This window comes from Sylvia atricapilla, chromosome 3 (assembly GCF_009819655.1).
Source record: "Sylvia atricapilla isolate bSylAtr1 chromosome 3, bSylAtr1.pri, whole genome shotgun sequence".
In the NCBI taxonomy this organism is placed as follows: Eukaryota; Metazoa; Chordata; class Aves; order Passeriformes; family Sylviidae; genus Sylvia; species Sylvia atricapilla.
This window is the reverse complement of record NC_089142.1, coordinates 11,545,063-11,569,321: the sequence shown is the minus strand read 5'-3', so window position 1 is coordinate 11,569,321 and position 24,259 is coordinate 11,545,063. Positions and strand designations below refer to the sequence as shown.

Here is a 24,259-nt window from a genome sequence, read left to right as displayed (position 1 = left end):
GGAAATAGCAAGATTTCCACTAGGAAAAAAACCCAAAAAACAAAACCCACTGCAAATAAACTGGAGGACAATGTATACTTAAATGTATTTAAAATTTCAGAAAAAGGTAAAAGAAAAACTTCTATGTGTGTCTGGGTGAGGAAAAGAAAAAAAAAAAAAAAAAAGAAACAGTAGGTAACATCCCAAAACATCAACCTGAGAGACCATGTAACCCAGGCAAGTGTTTAAGAAGATCCTGCTGAAGCATGAAGGTGAGTAACAGAATTGGGCAAAAAGCTTCAGGAGGATTAATTTATCATGTATCTCCAAAGGTTTCTGGAGTAATAAATGTCCTTTCTGGAAGCTACTATTGAGTTCTATGAATTAGAATAATTCATGTGGAGAATTAACTGAATATAAGGATGGAAACAGAAGAAATTATAAAGAGAAGGTTACTAAACAAGGAGAAAAGAGCAAATTAAACTGATTTTATAAAAGCAGTTTCAGTAATCTCAGGTACCTGGAAGGGCAGGTCTCTTGGAAAGTTGATTTAAGGGATAAGGGAGTGGAGGAAACTTAACCGAAAAGAAAATGCACAACAGGTTATTCTGATGGACAGGAGAGACAAAACGGAGGCTCAGAAATCAATACACCTGTATAAGAAATATATAGAGGGAACTTTGACAAAGCACTAGACATGAGGAGAGAGAAAATGTTATTTATTACCATAATTTTGCTAGAACACTGAAAATCTGAAAAAGTAGCTGTCAGCAGTTAACTGGCAAAAAGAAAAAAAGACTATGGTATTTTTAAACAGTATCTCTTGTATAGACCTAGATTTGTTCAATACTTTTAAATAGCGACAGGCATGGAAGAAGAAAATACCCTTTTAAAATATGCACTAAGCTAGAAGGGAATTAAAATATTCTGTAAAATAGGATCGTAATTCAAAATACTTTAATAAACTGGAGATACTATCCAGAAGACATTCCATTAATACAAATGTAAATTATTCCACTCAATGATAAAACCAAATCAATCTCACAAATGTAGATAGACTGATAAGCAGAAAGACCAAGGAAAAAATATTTAATCATTATACTGGACTATAAATTAAACATAAATCATGGTGGAAAGTTGCTTAACTCTGGAATTTTTCAATGACTGCTATCACAGTCAAGTTAAAGGATGAGGAGACTGAAGATTGAACAATAAAAGATGTTCTCCAAAACACCAGTCTAACATGTAAGTATGCAGGAGTTACTGGAAAGTGTAAATTTCAATAAAACTCCTCCTTTTTTCTTAATTAATTCTGTGTCTATTTTTTAATCTTTCTGATATTATTTTGTTTGAAAGTGCACACACTTTCAAATTAAAGACTCAATTCATTAAGACATACAGGGCAGAATGGGTTTGTGGCATTTTTCTGCAAGAGCCTGCTTTGAAAATTGTGTTAATAGACAAGCACATTAGCCTTCTTAATGATACAAACACAAAGAGATTCTTAATTTTGCATTGTGCTTGCCTAATACTTTAAGAAGCACATTCCCTAGTAAATCTATTTTCAAATAATGTGTTTTACTTACACTGACTGGCAAACAAGCCTTGTGCCTCACCATGAGCTGCTAAAACCAATGCAACTTTTTTTGGTATATTAACAATCCTGTCATTTGCCTAAAATGACAAACAGGTAATGATTACTATGGATGGTGCAGAATTAAAACCATCCTTTTAATTAAAAATTAGATTTCTTGTAAGTGTAAATGAAAATTGAAAGCGTGTACTGACCCTGGCAGGCTCTGCAGTAATTAATTCCAATCACTCCTGGAAGCCATTCCTAGTATAGTAATGAAATTTGCACAGTAACTTTTTATTACGACAATAAAATTGATGCACGGTAGTGAGTTTATACCCTACTCCCACTTCCCTGTATGGATGCATGTATTGCTGACTGACCAGTGTGGATGGCGGCCACTCCCAGACCCACTCACGCCAGTTGGCTCCCACCCTGGGAGGCTCACAGGCCTGCGGAGGCTCCTTATCCATTATCGATTATCCATTTTCCATTATCCATTATCCATGGAAAGCGGGGTGCGGACGGGACGGCGTGGGAGCGCCCCCTGCTGCCGCACGGCCGCCAGCGCACCGCGCCAGGCTTTGGAACAGCTCCAGCGAGGGAGAGCCACCCACGGCCCCTCGGGTGATCCACAGCCCGCGTGGGGCGATCCACAGCCTCCTGGGCCGATCCACAGCCCCCGTGGGCCGATCCACAGCCCCTTGGGCGATCCACAGCCCCCGTGGGGCGATCCACAGCCCCTCGGGTGATCCACAGCCCGCGTGGGGCGATCCACAGCCTCCTGGGCCGATCCACAGCCCCCGTGGGGCGATCCACAGCCCCTTGGGCGATCCACAGTCCCTGAGGGGCGATCCAGCCCCCGTGAGCGATCCACTGTCCCTCGAGCGACCCACAGCCCCGTGGGCCGTTCCACAGCCTCCTGGGCCGATCTACAGCCCCTTGGGCGATCCACAGCCCCCGTGGACTATCTGCTCCCGCACAGGGAAGTTCTTTCCCCACGTTCAGGTCCAACTTTCAGTTTCTGCCCATTGCCTCTCGTCCTACTGCGGGCACCACCGAGCCAGCCGGGTCCATCCTCTCGACACCCTTTTACACACATTGATGGGGTCTACTCTCACTTTTCTCCTCTCCAGGCTAAACAGCCGCAGCTCCCTCAGCCTTTCCTTACAGATGGGGTTCACCAGTTCCCTGACCGTCTCCACAGCCCAGCTTCCCACCCAAAAAAGGCCATGGAGCCCTCACACCAGCTGAAATCAGCCCTGACCTCCCTCCAACCTCCCTCTGCGCGATCAGTCAGCATTTCTGCATGGGCCCCAGCGCCTTCGCCTCTACCTCACAGCTCAAACAAAACCCAAACCAATCCAGACAATATCATAATAACCACATTTCAGAACTAATACCAATATTAGAAACCAATTCCCCTTTTTCCTGCTGAAACTCAGAATTTAGCTTAAAGCAACTGTGACTGCATCTGGAATTACCAGAAGTGTCATTCCCACCCAAAGGCTGAAGGGCACACGGGGCTGCTCAGGCTCGGCACAGCGAGATCCCGAGCCTGGAGAGGGTTCTCAGCAGAGCATCCCCGCCCGGCATCTGCCACAATCTGTACACAATCCAATCTGTACAGAAACACTCCGTTTATTTACACTTTTTCAAGAAGTATGGGTTAACATTCTTTCTTTTGAATTCAAGAAGCAGCCTAGAGTTGAGAATGAAGAAACGGTTTTGTAGTCTGACTAGAAGAGGTACGCAGGATGAGATCTCCAATTTTAAAATGCCAGTTACCTGCTAACAAAAATGGAAGGAAGCAGTCACATTCAAGACTTTCTGACTACACTTTTACTGAATCCCATTTCAAAGGGATTCATTTTATGCTTTCTAGAACCAGGAACTATACAAAATACACTATATTTAGGCATAAAGCAAAATTTTAAAGTTTACTTTTGCATAACCTTGCTTCATTGTTACTTGTAACTAACTTGCCATCACACTTAGAGGTGACAAAAGTGACATTTAAAATAAATACATCCTTGAAAAGGCACCATTCATTAGTTTCTGAGAAGATTTCAAATTACAAACAACCATTTAAATAGGAAATATAAAAATATTTAAAACTTAGTTGAAATTTACTGAAATCAAAACAAAGTTCAAAGAACAGGATTTAGAGACTAAAAAGAAATTGAAAGATCTAAATCAATTAACATTTCAAAAGTGCAAAGTATCTTTTCCATTAAAAAACCCCAAACCTTTAAATTGCAAAAAGCATGATATTCTTTTCGTATAGACCAGATCTGTTAAAACACTAATATTAGGAAAAATCATATTATATAGATTGTAGTATTTATATAGATTTATAAAAAATATACTTTATAGATTATAGTATATTATATATATGTATTCATAGCAGATAAAAGACAGACTTTTTAATATATTTACATTTTGTATCAAATACACTAAGTTATTAATACTGCCATCCCAACTACTTAGAAAAAAGAAACTTTATAAAAATATAGATATTCAGGAAATGATAACTTTCAATGATGGTGGTAGAACAGACATTTGGTGTCTATCTCACCTTTCTGATCTTGCAAAGGAGAATTACAGAGTCACAGAATATTTGGAGTTGGAAGGGACCCATGAGGATGGATCATCGAGTCCAGCCCTGAAGTGAATGGCCCTTGTGGGGATCAACCCCCCAACTTTGGCATTATCAGCACCCTGCTCTCACCAGTTATTTAAAGTCTGAAAAAGCCCAAATACAGCAGGGCCTGTCCCACTCCCATTTGGGATACATCAAACAAAAGGCACTCACTACTTCCTTCGATTCAGTTCCTGAACTATCACCTTGTTCCAGGTCAGTGTTTGCCCAGTCACCAACCAAAAGGGCAAAACCTAATCCACCAAAATGATCACATTACTATTAATAGTAATTAATAGTCAATTAATATTTCTTTAATCTAAAGAATCAGTGCAAAGTGATTAAGACTGCTGTTTAATGTTTCAAATCAAATTAAATATTAAAATAAGAACCTTATTTTCTTCTAAGTTCAAAATTCTGTAATAAAGAATTCCTACACTTTAATAAATTTAATCAAAAAACTGAACTAGCTATAATTAACTTCTTCAAATGCACCTGATAATTAAGTTTCTGGAAAACATGCTATAGTCAACCTATTCCAAGCAGGAGGAAAACTCCAATATATAAATAAAGAGCTGTGTGGCACCTGACTTGGCTTTTGAAAAGGCTGCAGTTAAGGCAGATATCCACTAAGTGGCATTAGCAACCCAAACTACTAATTTCGACAACTAAAAACCATAATACAGAACACTTTACCTCCTACAAACAAATAGACAGAAAACATTTCCTTTGAATGATTCATTTTATTCAATTTTGTTATATGCTTTGGCATAATTCCAAACAGGATTATCAATTTACTTTTCAGATCAAGACATCTGTAAATGTATAGCAGGATGGTCAGATGAGAAATAAAACCATCATAACAAACCTAATAAACACAGCAACAAAAATGTGGGAGCAATGTGAGTCCAAATTAAGATACAAAAAAACTACAGCAAGGTATTTTAAAAGGAGTTGGGGCTTCAGAAGTGCTGTAAAATAACAAGCCTATTGTGAAGTGTAAAAGTATAAAAGCCACACCAAACATTTACTTTACAGAAAACACCTAAAAAAAAAAAAAAAGGTAGTTCTAATAACTTAGATATACTGATGCTACCTGATTCTAAAGAGTATAAAAGATTATGACAACTGGGAAAGTAAGAAAACTACTACACTTTACTTATTATTGAAGGATTTGTTTTCAAAATATTAATTAGGGGTAATGACTCTAAGCATAGGGTTCTGACAATTGTTTACTTGAGAAATGCCTTTAGGAACAATGTAAATTTCAGAGAAAAATATTAGAACAGAACTCTCTCTTTAAAATAGTTTTCCCTTGTTCCTTTTGTTTGTCCCTAGTCTTTTATCACTGTCAGTTTGTTCATACATAAACAACTTATGAAAATAAAGGGGGTGGAAAAATTAGTATTACTGTATACAAGATAACAGAAAAATTAAATGAGCAAGTACTTCTGTCTCTCTGCCTCATCAAAGCATATATTTTAAACTTGTGAAATATCCTATATATGCACTCAAAATTCTCAGCATACTTTAATGCTACAAGGAGTAGGACATTCCTTTTCTTTTTTTAAGTGATTTTTTTTCTCCTCACTGGTCACAGAGGAATTGCATTAGGACATAGTCCTTTTTCCCTACATCCGCCTACGACAAACATTTGCTGCAAGCCGGCGACTCCAAAACCAAATTGTTTACAATTAACTCAAAAAGCCATTAAAAATTTGTTTTTTGTTCCAGTTGGAAAGAGAGACAGCCAGATGTGTGGCTTGTTGATCTTGCTCTTTTCTGACCTCTGAGTGTAGGAAGAACTGCAGCTGAGGAAGGAAGTCAGCAAGTTGTGTTAACGAAGGTGAATATTGCAAAAAAAGGGCTTGCAATTTTTTTCATGAAAAAAAAAAATATTTGGAAGACTTAAAGAGATAATCCAAGGCCTTATTTTTTCCTGTAAGTGAAAAATTAAAGCCTTTGTTTCAGAAGAAGTCACTGAGTTTATGTCTTTTGCTACTTCTGAAAATTTACATCCTGAATTTCAAAAACTTAATTAAATTTCAATGAGATGTCTCTAAATTAGCAGACATCTCATCATTAACACCTGCTGGAAAACCATCCTTTTTTTGGGATGTAAAACTCAGGAAAAGCCTTTTAATTTTAGGCTCTGAGTCACAATCTAGCACTACAGACCAAAATCTGGCATAAAGCTGAATTCCAGATTGAGAGTGTGCCTAGTTCTTGGCAAAACACATCTGGCCAACAATACAAGGCAACCCCTACAATTACCAGAGTACTTGTTTTCACAGTTGTCCCTGAAACACATTTATGGATTATACCTGTAAAATACCTGGCAATGAATTAACTAGAGGTCTGTGTTAAAAACTTCATTATGTGGTACTCCTCATAACTATACAGAACATACAAGATATTCTGTGAGATAAAAACAGTCTGAAAAACTGCACAGCAACAGGTGTGAAATGTTATCATCTTGTTTATAAACTTTTAATTTCTAAAAAAATGTCTGAAATGCATTCTGAAATTCTACAACCACAGCGCTCCCCATTTTATCAAGATACCTGAGATGTTAGTAAGTCATCATGGCCTAAGGTAAACTAAGGACACATTTGTGTGTGAAGTAAAAATTCACTCCAGAGATTCAGCTCTAGATATTAATTCTGGCACTCAACATCAATCCTTAAGCAGTTAGTGAAGCCTACTTCAGACATTCAGCTTAATTGTCTGGATTAGGTTAAATGTTTGATCTTGCTCTCCCTGCATTGCTAACTACATCTTAAACAGTTCACACTACTTTTGGTGGAAAATTCTTGTCAAGCTGTTACTATTTTAAGAACATACTTACCATGTGAAGACCTGAATATAATCATCATAGTTCATCTTCCAACTGTCTATTATGACATTAATTAAGAAAGATTCCAATGTATTCTTAGAAGACAGGAAATTGAAAATGAAAACTAGTTTACTCTCTTCCCACACCAAATTCTCCTGCTCCCAAGGTCATTCAAAAAAAAACAACAGTAAGAGATCACCATATACATGTATACACAAAACATTTCTGAAAACAGTTATACTATTATTTAATCTGGTAGGACATTTAAACTCTGGAGAACTACAGCAATAATTCATGTCACGCTTTTCAAAAGTTGTAAGGGAGACTGGCCATTTCAAAAACAGTCTACAAGATTCAATTTTCCTCTTTTCACTGACAGAAATTAACAGCTTATCATGTAAAGTTCCCAGCACAGCTCAAACAGCTCACACCTAAGAGCACAAAAAATTGGTTCTGCTGCATTAGCATTTAGAGTTTATTACAGGCTTGTCGCTTTTATATTAAGATTTGATTTTCAGAACCTTTCCTTTTACACATGCACAAAAAAATCATCTTCATATGCTTCTGCAACTTGTGTTTGGTCAGTGTGAAAAAATAAGTTTTTAAGATCAGTAGATTAGTATTTAAGGGTTTCATTCTGAAAAAAAGTCTTAACTGTAAAAGGTCTATAACAGCCAATTAGGACTTCAAAAATACAACAGGTAAAAAAACCCAAACACCTAACTAATTTTCTTACCCAGTGTAATTCCTGCCAGTTTATTATTTTCTACTAATGAACCTAATAAAAACAGTGAACCACGCTGTAGTAGTACTAACTTTTTATTGAATAAATACTTAATAGTCCATAATTTAAAAAAATTTTATTTCCTCATTTCACTCCCTTTTTTTCCTCTCCATTTCCTGTTTCTTCTGTCACATCAAGATTCATCTCTACTCCTACCATTTTTCCTTTTACTTTTCCTTTTCATTTTACTTGTCCTGTCTCTAAGATCTCCCTTCAGCTCATCTCAGTCCCAGGCACTGGACTGGACAAGTCCATGCTGAACACCCATTTCTGAGATTCTCTCCTCTCTGGTTCAGAAGGATTGTCCTGGACCATTAATTTTAGTTGGAATATCATTATAAAATTTAATAGGTATGTCATGTACATAATTCCTGTTTCAACTTCCATATGACTGTAACAAAATAGAAGGTTGGAAGCTCTTTTAATGGATAAAGTAAAACCTAAAAAAGGGAAAAAAAAAGGCAAAATAGTTTTGCTGGTTGTGTATACAGTCCTTACAAGTTCACATCAGTAGTTTAAAACACAGAGAATAATTTCCTACCCTGCAGAAATTGTCAAAGCTCTGATTGCAGCCTTTCATCTTAAGTCTCTCCTGCCACCCCTCCCATCCACCTCCTCCCCCTGACCTGACCTTTGCTCACCCATCCAATGAATTGAAACAGGAATACTGCTGTCTTTCAGCTATGCTGGTTCCACATCCTTTGTGACCTTAAAGTGAAGAATCCCTACCCCTTCCACCTCTGCAGGTGGCTTTTATTTCTTTTAAACAAACCTCCTCATGATCAGTAAACACCTTTATTTTGACAGACTGCCCTGACTTCACCTGGGTACTGTGAACCAGCTTTAATAGAAACCCAGTCAGGCTGCTGCCAGGTTGGGCTTGTTTTCACCTGCAACAAATGGAAGTGTTTGTGGTCTTTTGCCCACAGCACCACTTGTTGGACGCCTCTCACAGCAAGCTGAATCAATGACAGCATTTGCTTATATTAAAGCAGGGCTAACTTAAAAATCTTTTCCATACTCAGTGGCTTCCATCTCTCTAAGAAATCACTGGACCAAAGCTACCATCTCGCACAGCCTTACTACCCACAATACAGATAAGATACCATTGCCTTTTGGATTTTAGGTGTTAACATGCTGCAAGCACTCCAGGTCAAATGTCCTGTCTGCTTCCCAGGAATCCAGGAAGGGCTGGCAAACAGCATGTTTGGGTCACAACCAGAACTAGTGTCTGTGCCTCTCAGCCCTGTGCTGACCACAACTCAGCTGCATGTGAAGTGTGACAGAGACGGCCTTTCTGATCCCTATAATCTTTGTTGAAAACACAAGAAGCCAGACTGGCACAACCTCTAGTATTTCACTATGAAGCAGTTTGTTTTCAGTGACAAATTTTCTTTTAATTACATCTACAGATCAAAACCTTCTAGTTCATCTCTATCACCTCATTCTTCCCACTCAGCTATTGAAGTCTGCAGCTGCTCACAACCCCTTCATAGTGCTTCTCATTTATCAAACCTTTTCTTGGAGCAGAGAGAAATAAGAAGTTTAAAGCCAACAAAACAATTTGTTGCTGCAGGTACTGGCACTGACTCCCTGGCGTTGATGCCAGTACTTGTGTGAATCTGCAGTGAGCTGATGCAGAGGTCTAATCTGACTGAAGAGTAATCCTCCAAGAAGCCTTTGCAATCCCACAGATTTTCAGCAGCAAATTCTCTAAACCACCACATCCTGCTGAGTGAAGGTGTTGATGCAAGAGAAGGGGCAGACAGCCCTGACCTCTAGATGGCAATGAGCTAAAAGAACAGCTATACACCTGATCACAAAATTAAGTCCTGTACATATGGAGTGGCTGGTGTGGTTTCTCTCAGGGGAATTTAGACATTTAGGACAAATGAACTATTAGCACTTAAAATCTCAAATAACATTGGACCCATTCAACAAATATATAAACACTGCACAAAGCAAAGTCCAGCATATTGCACTCTTTAGCTTTCTCACAATTCACACATAAAAGGAAGAGGGTAATCAACACAAACACACAGTTATGTCTTACCTAGAAACAAAGTGGTTCCAATTCACATTCAAAAATCCAAAGAGGTGATGCTAAACATTCAACGTCCGTCTGTCATGAAAAATATTCAAGATTACACTTGGGGTTGGCTTTGCTTCTCCCTGTCTCAATTTTGCAATGAAACTTTCTAATTTGAAAAAAGAAATTTCCATGAGAAATCAAAGTTATTCTATTCAAAGTGAAATTTGTAACATCCAAACATTTTTGCAGTAATGCTATTAAAAAATGCAGCTGGGTTGAAATGATCAGGTATTCAAACTAAATTTTATCCCATATAATTCTGCTGCATAGATTCAATTTAAGTTGGATTTCATAATGAGCTGTTGCCAAGACTGGTACAGCCAAAAGAAAATAATACGCACTGGTAATGGCATGCATTATATTAAGAATTAAAAGATATAATAATGAAATTATGGAAATGGAAATACATTTGCAAAACATTTAGCAATTTAGTATAAAGGCTATATTTATTTAAAACAATATTTATATTGAAAAAAATCCAGTTAAAGCACTTCTAAGTTCAGAAATGAGTTTTCCAATCTTTTGAAGCTATTGAAATAAAGAATATAATTTAAATGCTCAATAGTGATTTCAATTTCCAAGTGTTGGGGCAGAGGAGGCCACTAGAAAAACAAGGGGACCAGGTCCTTCATAAGATTCTATACAGACAGCTATTTAATGTTACTTTTTCAAGTCTCTAAATAAAATAACTTAAGAGAGATGCAAGCTTGCTCCCAGAATAAAGGCGAAAGTAAGAAGAAAAATAAAACCACTACAGAAAAGCTTGGAAATGATCTTTGATTTCAACCATAACCTCAATAATGATAATATAACTCCACAAATACTTTTCCCAAATTTTCAGTTTCACTATCCTTACAGCCTCAGAGGTCAAGCCATCCAGTTCATAAATCAGCTTAATACGGCTTAATTAAGTTTTGGCTTTGAAAAATACACTGTCGTGTTTCTGCAGCTATATTTCTAAATATGTGACTAAAAACTGGGTTTAATCTAATTATGGGCTTTTATTAATTTAACTTCAAAATGGTAACCTTGATTGCTGCCCTAAAGAGGAATTATTTCTTGAAACTCCTGCGGTGCAGCGCAGATGCATTTTTTTTTCCTAAAAATAGGTTCCTTGATGCAAATTGTAACAATTCATCATAAAAGCAGATTAAATTGTATCAAAATGTAACACTAATTTCCCAAGTAGAACACCCACACAGGGATCTAATTAGGCATCAATTAGTAGCTGGTCAAGTCAGGAAACTCCCTTTCTCTAGGGGAAAAACTTTTCTTTTTTTTAGCATTGCTTTATGTTGCTGCTGGCTGCAAATTCTCTCCAGTTCTGTAGCAATGCACGGTATTTGCAACTTATATTTCAGACAGTTTGATGGGAACTCGGTCAAGATTTGGGGAAAAAAATGGCAGTAGAAGACCCATAAAAATCACAGAACCAGGACTTCAAAAGGGATGTGAACAAATCCTGCTCTCTGCCTAAGCCAATTCTGTCCCAAGGGTTTACACAGACCAGAACAATAACAGTGAAACACTCAAAACAAACAGTGGAGTAAATGAATAAAGTACATGGGAAGAAGAATTCTCAATTGTTGTTCCATAATAAGAAAAAGCAAACAAATAAAAACCTCAAGGCGAGAATATTATGCTCAGATAGCATTCTGAAAGTGTCAGCAAGGTGCAACAGTAAAACTACATAAAAAATGGTATTCAATGGGGGCTGAGTGTTCATTTATCATTGATGATGTTCAAATCTGCTCCACAGCTGTTCTGTGCAAGTCTGAAAGTAGCAGAGTTGACTCTTACCTCGTTGAAGATGATCCAGAGCCTTCCCAATACTTAGACAGAGGCTGCAATCTGTGGATTTTAAAATTTATTTTAAAAGATCATTATTGATGGAACTTTTTAAATTAATGAGTAAAAATCAGAAAATTTACTTAAATGCCTTCTATTATAGAGAATAACTTTCCTTTTTCAAAAGCAAAGAGTACTCTGCAAGGTGTCTTCTACTGTGCATTTCTCCCACAGCCAAAGGTCAATTAATCTCATACTAGCACACACCAGGATAGTGAATGACTGTTGCAGGAGCACCTATTAAGCAGAACCTACTGTTCAGCTGAATTACAAAATTACAAAATCTTTGCAATTTACACAGAGCAGTTATCCCTCAGCACAACTTAAGCAGTAACTATGATTGGACTAGATTTCTAAAATTTTTTCACATCTACACATTTTTTTTTTCAAATGCACACAACATTCTGAAAGTTGGCTTTTTAATCTTAAACAAACAAACAAACAAACAAAACGGATACCTAAATTTCACTCAGTATAAAACAAAATGAAACACAAAATCAAATGGGGTGTAAAACCAATGCCAGTGTAATTTGCATGACATGGGCATTAAAAAAAGACTACAAACAGATGCCAGAAAGCATTTATTGTCTGTGAGCATGGAATGGGCTGCAAGGCAAGTTCACTGAGGTACCACATTTGGATTGAGAGAGATGCCATCAAGTGGCATGGGCAGAAAAGAGGATAAACTAGTCTGAAAAGTTTAGAGTTTCTAATTTGGTATCTTTAAAATGATCCTTTTAAAGTAGAGATAAACATTCCAAGATTGGTGTCAGTTTTCCATAGGAAAGCTGAGAGAAATGAAGGGGAACAACACTAAGTAATTATCAAGGTACTTCTTACAACACTGTGACTTAACCACAGGGTGAAGAAACCTATTTATGAGCAACCAGTCTTGTTCTTGGGAGAATTTGCAAGTCAGAAATAAATAATTTCTTAAACAGCAGCCTGATAAAAACAGACTGAAATAAATAAGGCACTCTGGAAACTTCAGTAAAACTTTATTGCTGCTCTAAGGGAAGGATATTAACAAAGAGGCAAACCATCCCATATTAATGCAGAAGAGAAAATTCTCTTTTACTATTTTGGGAAGCTTCAGCATGTCAATCTATCTCTAGTTAAAATGCATTTATACAATGAAACACAGGAGTCAGTTCAGTTCCCTTAGCATAGTAGTCTGGGGGACCTGCTGGGAGTAAAGCTTATTATCCACCCAGGGATTTGAGCAGTCGTAGTTCACAACCAATTTGACTTAAGGAAAAACACAGCTGCTATTTTGAAAGTTTCCTGCTGTGTAAGAAATAATTAAGGCTGTACAATCAGTATTCAACAAAGCATAAATAGCAGAGATGCTAAATTAATTCTATTTGGAAATGAGGAGTTAAGTGAAGCTGTATTTCAGAATGGAATACATAAGGTTCAAAGGTAAAAGAGAAGAGTTAAATGAGATGAAGTGTGAGTCAGAGGCCAAACTCTCTATCCTCACTATGGAACCACAACATTACTTCATGTTTTAGAAGTCCTTGACTCAAGAAGTAGAAAGTACAAGTTCCAAAATGAAGCAATGAATTTTATTCTGATTTAAAATACAAAACTAAAAATGGAGCAGCAGGTGAACACACTTATCAATGTATAAACTGAAAAAGCACAGACTCATTAAAACCTCTCCTTCCAAGCTGGCATTATTTAAATCTTATGCAGAAAAATGTGAGATATGTCAATGGCAATACAGGTAACTGAGGGCAGTTCATCCTTAGACAATCCTGACCTGAGCTTTGATTCTCTCCCCATGCAACCCTCAAAGCACAAACTGCACCAGGAATTCCCAGCCCAGGAACGGCACTGTCCATGTGAAGACTGGGAGCTCAGTTTCTGATCACTGGACCACTTCCAGGGGGACAAACACATGACAAGGTTCCCAAGAAGCCTGTGCCATCCCGACAGCTATTCCTCATGTCCTGTAGAAGCGAGGTGGTGAGACAGATGGCTGTGTTCCACAGACTAGAGTCAACCCCTGAGTTGTCTGTTGGACCAGACACTGTTAAGTCATTAGGATGCTAATAGCTTTAACACTGCTTAAAGAAAAAAAAACACCCACACAACAAAACTTCACACCCTACAGTTTTTGCTAAATATAAGATTAGACTTGCACCTCTTAGACAGGAGGCAAACAATTAGAAGAGGGCTGAGACATCTGCTTAAGACAAGAATTCCCCAGGGTAAAGCTAAGGATCATGCCAACTCAGGTTTGCACTAGCACTGCTCCTTTAGCTAACAGAAAGCAAAGTGTAGGTCAGGGATAAATTTTACTCTACTGCCAGGATCCTCCAGTTGAGGACATTGTACATGCCATCTGCTTAACACTCAGTTTATTTATTTTTGTCATAATTCTTCAAATATTTTTTTAACAAGTGCTTTCAAAATGGCTGATTATACTTGAGGATTCTTTGGGGCTTGTCTTATAAAAGAAATATGAAACTCAATTATTCCATGATTTTAGGTCGCTCTGATTCATTTTTCCTGCTTTCCACTCAGCTTCTCACTTCCAGGCTTGAAAGAATTTTTCTTCTACCTTCTTAAGCACATAACAACAATGCTGCCACTGCCTTCCCAAAGAAGCTGCTGAATCCCAGCTTCCTGGAAAGCAGGATCTGTGGCCACTGATGTGGCCAATGTATGTCAGAAAATAAAACAGACCAGGGCAAATAGCCACGTTCTGGGCTTGGAACCAGCAAACATGTTACAGCTTGTAGCTGGACAACTAAAATCCTATTCCTCCATACAGCCCAGCCAGATTCAAACAGCCTTTTGGAAACAGTCCATCGTCTTTCCTAACCCCAGAACTATGCTTGGGCATTATCTGGGAGAGTGTTAGTTGGCATAGAACAAAACTGTGTCATGAGCAGGACTAAAAATGTAACAGTAGAGTCACATGCCATACCCACTCCTTATTTAGTTCTTACTATGAGCATGCATCAGAAATACAGTACTCAGTTGCTTCTGGAGAACATCATTAGAAGTTAATAACCACCCAAAGGCATTTCAGAATTAACAGGCTGTCCTTGCCTAGGTTGTTGCTGCTTTCAAATCAGGGGAAGAAAACCACAAAATCATGTAACATCTGAGCATTTGTGTTTCCACAAACATCATATGCAGCACACGTGAAAATTTGCACTCTCTAGGCTTTTAAACTTTTTAATGTGTTCAGGTGGATTGAACTTGAGCATCTGATTTCTTAATTTCACCAAGTCTAGACTGCTGCCAGTAGAACACTAGCCCTGATTGTCAGCTGGTATAAAATGGGCATATCAAGTGTATATCAACGCATTCCAATGCACAGCTGAGATTCTGCTTCTCCAAACTTCATTCATCACACATCAGAGTGATGGGTAAGGAAGAAATTAATCTTACAAGATCAGCATTTTAGGAACAAATATGTGAGGATTTTTTAATAATTCACAAAGTTATAAATGTCTTCACAAATCTGTTTCTTTTGTCTAAGTCAGAAATCCCAAGTTAATTACTTTTAAAGAATTAACGCAAACCTGAATTGAAAACATTTACTCTTATTTTCCACAAAAAGGAACACAAGCAAGAAGATCTTGTAAAGACAAGAGAGGCACATAAAACTTTCCAAAGGAAAACACAACTACCGTGGTGCAAATATGGATGTAAATATTGTAGTTGGCAAGAATTACTGTGTGTAAAGCTTTGTATAGATGTGATTATGCAGTGTCAAAGGGGGACTGAGAAATCATCCTGACAATACAAAAACATACAACCCTTTCACAACTGCTGACCTACAGACCATTATCTTCAGTGCCAAGTCCTTACCTTGGAATCTTTGAGTGCAATGGTACTGTGTACTGGGTTTCTGTGGCAAGGTTTTGGTTGTGGGGAGGGCAGTGAAGGGGAACAGGATGGGATGATACAACTTGCCACTGGCCAAGGCTGACCCCATCAGTGATGGTGGCAGCACTCTGGGATTACTGAGTTAAGAATGTGAAAAAGAACTGCTGCAGAAGAGCAGCCGAGGAGAAAATGAGTGCATGAGCACAACAACCCTGTAGACCCAGGGTCAGTGAGGAGGAGCAGGAGGTGCTCCAGGTGCTGGAGGAGAGACTCCCCTGCAGCCCTGGTGCAGCCCATGGTGAGGCAGCCGTGCCCCTAGAGCCCATGAAGGACCACGGCGGAGCAGAGATCCACCTGCAGCCCATGGAGGAGCCCACAGTGGAGCTGCTGGGTGCCTGAAGGAGGCTGTGACTCTATGGGAAGTCTGCCCTGGAACAGGCTCCTGGCAGGACCTGTGGCCTATGGAGAGAGGAGCCCATAGAGGAACAGGTTTGCTGGCAGCACTTGTGGCCCCATGGGGGACCCGAGCTGCTCCTGAGGGACTGCAGCCCATGGGAGGGATCACATTGGAGCACTTCATGAAGAACTGCAGACCATGGGAAATACTCAGATTAGAGAGGTTTATGAAGAACTATCTCCTGTGGGAGGGACCCCATGCTGGAGAAGAGGAAGTCTTTAAGGAGGGAGCGGCAGAGGTGGGCTGAACTGACTGCAACCTCCATTCTCTGTCCCCCTGTGTTGTTTGAGGGAAAGAAACAGAGAATTTGACAGAGAAGTTTAGCACAGGAAGAAGAGTGGGGTGGGGATTTAAGGTGTTTTAAGAATTGCGTTTATTTCTCATTATCCCACACCGTAAGTTAAACTAATTTCCCCAAGTGGAGTCTGTTTTGCCCATGACAGTCACTGGTGAGGGATCTCTCTCTGCCTTTATCTCAACCCACAAGCTTTTTTCATTGTTTTCTGTTCCCTGCCAGCTGAGTAGGACAGTGACAGAGCAGCTTTGGTGGGCACCTGCCAGGGTCAACCCACATCAGTATTGACAAAACTGCTTATTACTCTGTAAAACCTTGAGCACCCATTTGTAACTGTTGCAATACCAGCTGCCAATCTGGTCCAGTGAGTCCACCTAATAATCTACCTAATAACCATCTGCTCCAACCTGGTAGTCCCAGATGAACTCCCACACTCTGATTTACTCATGAATACTTTAATTGTAGCACTTTGAACTACAGGTACAATTTTAGCTTTCCAAAGAGATGAAAAGATGACAAATATATCTCCACAATGACATCAACACTCAACTAAAGAGCATCCAATAAACCATTAAACTGTCAGATCTTTTAAGAAAACAAAACAAAACACAAAAAAAAAAAACAAAAAACAAAAACCAAAAAAAAAAAACAAAAAAAAAAAACAAAACACACAACAAAAAAACACACAAAAAAAAAACACCAAAAAACAACACCAAAACAGAAGTCTACAACACAATAAAAACCACCCACATATATGAAGTAACAAATTTATTAAATCCCAGTGATGATAACACTGCAGGCATGAGACAGACATCTGTTTTTCACAGATTTTGGCCTACATCCTAGTTCTGATGTAAAAAAAGACCAAAACTCAACAGCTAGAGGGAAAAAATACTTTAGATTCGTAATTAGTATGGTCCTTTTGCTCTGTTCCCAGGATACCTACAGTGACACTAGAAAAGGGTGATGCTAGGAAATGTAGGAAATGACTGCTCATTACTAATTTTTTCCAGCTCCCTTTCGACTTCTTGATAAAATGCTTCATTTCATATGAAAGTAAATGTTCGGGTCAATGATCTCCATTTTTCTTTGTTGTTAAAGAAAAAAAGTCTGGTTTGCACAGACACGTCCATTTTGCTGTGATTTCTAAAACATCTTGTGTTGGACTGAGCAAGAAGAGAGACAGCTGATTTGTATGCCTCCATGTCAAATCACTTCACAGCATCAGTAAATAAAGGGAACATGCAAGGCTGACTAAACCTAAGCTGATCAATACTGTGAATCATCAACTCAGAGATGGCTTTGAACACACAGACACAAGACTTTATCTGGCAGCATGGTTGGAGTTGACCATCCTGGTGCTTGCTGTGCACTCTGATGCAGAATCAGGAGCCATCAAACACCATCTAGTAACCCATGCCAGAAACTGAGCAGAACTCATTTAGAGCTGCTAATTGCCTTCTCTCTGTGGAGAAACTGTGACCCTAATGAGTGGGAGGGCTGTGCTTTTTGTCAGAATATGTCAAAGGAAGTCAGGCAACTCTTGCTTTATGGTAAAAGGGAGTCACTGTGAGACTGCAGAATAAGAGCTCAAGGACTTTGTGAAAAGGCACAGAGTTGTCCAGATTTGATCACCAAGCAAATCTTCAGAGAATCACCCAATTAGTCTGCTTTCTGGAAAAACTGGAGATGAAGCTTTTTAACAGTGCAAAATTAGGCAATGAATTCAGGCGTGCCTACCTACAGTCACTGGCACAAGATGGGAGAATACCACATATAGTTACTCCTTAACAACCAGCAGGAAAGTGTTTGGAGGGCAGCCTAATCCCTAAGAACTGAAGTTATCTCTTCCCAAACTCATTTATATCCCTTCCCTTCAGAGTCTCTCATCCATGAAGAAAAAAAAAAAAAAAAAAAAGAAAAAAAAAAAAAAAAAAGAAAAAAGTTATTATAAGAATGAAATGGTTTGATTGCAATGTCACTTGAAGGAAATATTACCACATAGTTTGCTGGTAATACCACATTAAACACAGAAAGCAGAATGTTTTTGTATCATGCACAAAAAAACAAAGCTACCTGAATAACTTCCCCCCGTGGCCCCCTCCCTCAGGCCCCAACCTCATCTTGTGATTCTCTCTAAAGCGAGTCATATGGCAGCAGTTTTCTCCTTTTATGGGCAAAAAAAAAGGGAGAAAGGAAGTCAGCAGCCGAGCGGGACTGCAGTGCCACATGAATTAAGCAGCTCAGAGCTGTGCTGCCCCTCTCATATCCCCACCTCAGTGCATTATGGATAGGTACTCTCAGAGAGGGACACTATGAATCAACTTCCACTTAAAGCACATGTAATTACATGTCACTGAGTGTTTCACGCTGAACTCGTCACCACAGCACGTATTAAAAACCAAAGGATAGAAGGCATGTCATATATTTGCATTTGCTTATCTATCATCTCCTTCCTTTGTGTGAATGTCCTGTCAATAGCAGGGAAACTTCTCCTTTGGAAAACAGCTGCAGTGGTAGTATGACACTGAGCAGGAATTAAAATTATAGTACTTTCTGCTGCAAGGATTTCCATGTGTTCCACACTGCCCCAGCGCCTACCACCCACATCCACCTCAGTTCTTTTCATCAGCAGCTCTACAAGATGAAATCAAGGAAAGTTATTAATAACCCAGTTTAGCAAATTTGGCGCTTTTTTGAGAGAGAACTGTGTAAATTTCATTAGCTCAATGTTAGGGCAAGGTAAATGACACACAAAATTCCCTATGTATCAAGAATAAAAGCCTTATTGTTATTTTATCAATGGAAAGAAAGGAATCATTGTTTCTGCCTCAATAACTGATACTAGACAATATGAGGACTCACATCCATAAAAAGCTACAGTATGGAGAAATTATAAAGAAATCCACCTCCTTTCCACACACAGGTGAAGGGATCAAGAACTTCTAAGTCCTCCCATCTCCCACTCAAGCACAGGCAGCAGGATCTATCAGCCAGAGAACCACAGTGTGCACATGGCCACGGGCAGAACAGCTGCTGGGAGTCTGGGAACACACCTGTCAGCCTCACAGGTATCACCACTGAGTCACAGCCTCCCTGCTTTCCACCAGCTCTTTGTGTGCACTCATTCTGAGTTTTATTTGACCATTACAACTTAATTTGACTACTAGAACTTGACTGCTTTGTTTGGAAGTGATGCTGAATGCAACTGAATTCAATTACATGAGCTCTGCTTGCTGGGTCACAGTCCACACTTCAAAGCTAAAATGTAGATAAGCATTTCCAGGGTCAGAGGCCTTGTACTTAAAACTTTTTTGTCACTGTTGTTGTTTTTTGTGGGGGTTTTTTTAGGAAGGAAGCAGTCTCCCTGGTTATCAGATCATTATCAGGTCAGATCAGATGGCCAAAACACCACAGATCAGTAAGGAGTTTAAAATAATTCCATCATTTTTTGGAGTCTAGCATTGCTCTTGCACAAAGCATGGAATTTGTTAAATAAATGTATATAAGTATATTTCTTATTGTTGAAGATTAACTATGTACTCCTTAGAAGCCTTGAAGTGTTACCACAGTGGATTTTATTCTTTATTGACGAATATTATTTCTTTATAAACACTATATCTTTAAAAAGTAGTATTTTAAATCTGTAGGTGTCCCTTTGCCTTATGAATAAATTAGAAGACACTGAATAACAGCAACCACCGAAGTACAAACACTTTATTACAGTTGTGGTGACTCAGACTGTCAGGATTTGGCAGCCCACAGTGTTCCTCAGCAGCAGAACAAAAGGGGATTTTTTTTGGCAGTTTTACTTTTAGTTCAGTAAAGGACAACATGATACTGTCTGTGCCTTAATGAATCAAAACCTCTGTAAAACAAAGGCGTAAGTAGTCAGACTCAAATAATTTTCTGTCTCACAATATAAAACCAGACAAACATATTACCTATATATCTAGGACCACTAATATATGTGCTCTGTCCTTGTCTTTTAAAGAAAAAAAATGAAATAAATAAAACCAGTAAGATTATCTAGTTATAGAAATGCAAATCAGTTCTACAGGCAAAACAGCCCCAAAATACTTCAAGATCAGGAAATATTTTGTTTTCCTGTTGAGTACAAGAGACATTGATAAAAAAATTCTAAGTGGATTTTTTAACACCTTCACTAACTAAAAACCTAAACCAAAGACTTAAGTATTGCACTACAATTACACAATCTCTAATGCATTCAGAGCATAAAACACATTTTGAAGGAGACTCATTTTCCAGCACCCCCATCATGATCTCATCTGGAACAGCAAAACCATCCCCACAGTAATTGGTATTACAGAGCCCTGCTGCAGCACAGCCTTGTGAGAGCGTGAGGGAAGCATTCCAGTCAGCCCTACAGGGCTTTGACCCTTTCATAATAAAAAAAATAGGGAAAACCATTACAAAATATAGAACCCACTTCCTCTGCCACCATCAATTATTAGGGAAAGGATTACAGACTTATTTCCAGAAGCTTCCAAAGATGCCAATGTCCGTCACGAAATCTGTATTTGGAGAAGTCACCAACTGCCTACAGATGATCCTTGAAGCAAAATACTGCAATTACAGAGCAATACACACAGGGAGTCAGACCGTGTGTACGTGGGTAGGACAAAGCACAACTGAGACAAAATTAGACTGTTCCTGGAAATAAAACATAACAAATTTAACAATCTAGCCTTCTCAAATCTAAACAGATCTCAACAACTCTGAGAAATTTTATAGAATTTTCCCCTTGCCACTGCTTCCCTCCCCAGACTCCACAGTATTATAGCAATCCTCCGAAAAATAAGGACCAACAGATCACCCATAACCCAACAAATACTACTGTATATCTCCCATGGAGGCTATTTAAACACAATTCTGGAATCAATTTACTGGAGATAGAACCATAAGGATCAGTTATCAGACAGACTTTTCCTTCTTCTCCAAAACCAATTCTGCTCTGTAAGTGGCACCATCACTCAGCATTTCAATACCAGCTAAAAACAGAAATTAATTTTTGCCCCACAGCTGCACACCATTATTAACATGCACAAGAGAAACCAGAAGATGAACTTTCTCCCCTCTTCCCAGAAAGCCATTAATTCAAGCTAACCTTCCAGATTTTATCTGGGGCAGCATTCATTATAATGAAAATTATAATGATCAAGCTAGGTATTAAATACACTCACAATAAAGAAAATAAAACAGAAAGCAGGTTTGCTTTGAAACATCCTTTAAAAACATGAAAACAACCCTTTCCTCCCACTTCTCAGAATAACCACATACAGCTTAGGCAACAAGAGTCTTGGGACACTACTGGGCTCAGTTCAGTTGCAGAGGCAAATAATACTGAGCTGTTTTGAAATATCCCAGTAGGTGCTCCAGGACATGGGTCTATGCAGGTCATGGGTCTTCTGGCCTCCTTGTGCCTGCTAACCAAGTATAGATCCAACAGTTGTTGCAAAGCATCTCAGCCAGGACAAAACACTTACACTAAACAACTGAATCAAACCAGATTCACACTGTGTCCTAAACCCAAAAGAAAGACTCTCCAGAAGTCCTCAGTCTTGCCAAAGTCTGGCCTCATCCCTTCAAAATCTATGCTCTTAGATTTACTAATCCATGTAAGTCTAGAAACCCAAACTGGACTCACAGGAGAATTTTTAGCATGGCTGCAATTCTCTTATCTGGGTATATAAGGGAAAGTAAGATAACTGGGATAGCAAGAAGGAAGCCACCTAACCTAACAGGTGAGAGAGTTGTGAAGGCTGTACCTTAAACAAATGTCACCTATTCCTGGAAGCTCAAGAAGTACCTGTGTTATTAAAAAGGGTTGTAAAACCCTTAGGCCTCTCCAGAAGCAAGCTACAAAGTCATTCCTTTCACAAGCTCCTGAGGAAAGGCGTCATGCAATTTTGAAGTTTCGGATGAGAGGGCAGGAGCATGCCCTCAAGCACCACTGAGCTATTTAAAAGCATCAGGAAAGCAACCACAGAGGAAGTAGAAGCGGGTGGTAGGCTCTTTTCAGGTTGAGAGACTGCTTCCCAACCACATCTCTGCACACCAGGGTAGTGTCCTAAACCACAGGCTATTGTCTGTCCTAAGCCTATCCCTGAAGAAGTTATGAAATGAAAAAATATTTACTGGATGAAAGAATGAAACACCTATAGAAACCAGATTTCCCTCACCTGAATGCCTTAATCATAGGGCAGGAGTCTAGGTCTCTGGCCTAATTACCGGGGTTTTTCTTGTTTGTTTGTTTTTCCAAAGGTTGCAGGTGAAATAAAGGACAGTTTATGACACTCTGCTTGTTTCACTCTCTTGGGAAGAGAGTGATGTGAGCTCAAGGTACTTAAAGCTAAAAAGGACATTAACTGTCACACTTAATGAATATGGGATGCAACTAATGCACCATAAAGCATGAAGGGAAGAGAGATTAACACCATTGCAAATGCTTCTACTCAAGTTTGAGTAAATAGCTTACACTTATTTCTTAGCAAAACAAGCTTTCCTAATCCTGAGGGAACATTCCCATCTCTGGATGCCAAAGGCAGTGAGGCAGGAGAGAAATTCCACTCTCTGGAACAGTCTCAGTGGTAATAGCTATGGATGGATGCAGAACAGAAGGTCTATGTATCTCATTTTCTTCACAGTAAAAAATGTAGAAAAGTGTGCTTTCAGACTTGGGTTTTAGGACCATCAACTTCAGCTTTGAGGTATCTAATTGTAAAATAGGCCACTCAAATAATTTATGAATTCAGGCAGTAATACAGCAGAGAGAACCTCCCCCCGCTCAAATCCTATAAATTATATATAAGAAAGCTTCTAACAACTATTTAAATTTTAAGTTAAACCTATGTGTATCAGAGAGATGCAGGACAGTAGAGAATGACTTTTATCTAAAATGTCAGTTTAAGTCTACACATTCCCTTAAAAACACCAAACCACATCCACAGTGTTTTTCTATCGTGCGAACTTGCTTTCTGTCATCCCGAGCTCATCACAGACAAATGGGATCAGACTCAAGATTTCAGGATGCTCCATGCCATATTCTAGACACGACAACTCTCATGCTGAATGGATGCTATGGATGCTCTTCACCAGGCCTGAGGAACACATGTTCACCAATCACATTTATTAACCCGAAACTTGAAACAAAACCAGACTAGCACTTACGATAAGCGCACACAAACGGCACAAGCTGCACTGCTACTGTAACCTTCAAAATTAACGTTTCACATATTATAAACATCATAAATTCCTTACAGAGATTTACTCAAAGATTAGACTAGGATTTATGCATTACCTTCACCTTTTGCACTGCTAGTAATGCTAAGCCATATTGTTAAAATTTGTCAACCTGTCCATGATGAAAAGCACTACAGAGGTACTGTCATGGACAGAAGGAAAAAAAAAAAAGAGTAGTACGCACAAAGAAGTCCCTTAGAGCACTGGTTTTCTAGTCTATTGACAAGTTCATAAATTAGACAAGAGTATTTCAGTTGTTAGCATGCCAAAGTAACTGTTCCTGAGTTAAGGTAAGGCTGAGTGATGCTTAGCTAAATCTCATGGTTGGTATCTTCATGTTGGCATAATTTCTTAACATTTTAAATGCACAATACTAAATAAAAATCTTTCAAGCACTTGTGTGTCAGTGCTGCACTGGGTCACATCAGTCCTGAAAGGTTCTTGTCCTCTACAAATTACTGTTTTCTTTTTTGTAGAATCAACTGCTGCTACCAGTTTAAATCAAGAGCTTGTATTGTGCAGTATGTAAAGATAGACAATAAGATATGTTTTTCATTTTAATAGGAAGCAGGAATTAGAATTTTGTCTAAGCAGAAAAATGGTAAATTCCTGGTACTTCCTAAAAAGCAGGACCTGTACAAC

At 38.7% G+C, this 24,259-nt stretch overlaps 1 protein-coding gene across 4 annotated transcripts in view; it reads right to left on the bottom strand.

Annotated features, from left to right (window-relative positions):
* Positions 1 to 24,259, bottom strand: part of CYRIA (CYFIP related Rac1 interactor A) — a 54,293-nt gene that overhangs the window by 26,896 nt on the left and 3,138 nt on the right. For all 4 annotated transcript variants that reach the window (XM_066314770.1, XM_066314768.1, XM_066314772.1 and 1 more), the window contains exons 2-3: positions 11,706 to 11,756; positions 9,867 to 9,935 (exon numbers count right to left, since the gene is read on the bottom strand). The gene's annotated coding sequence lies outside the window, so the exon portion shown is untranslated. The remainder of the gene's footprint in view (positions 1 to 9,866; positions 9,936 to 11,705; positions 11,757 to 24,259) is intronic.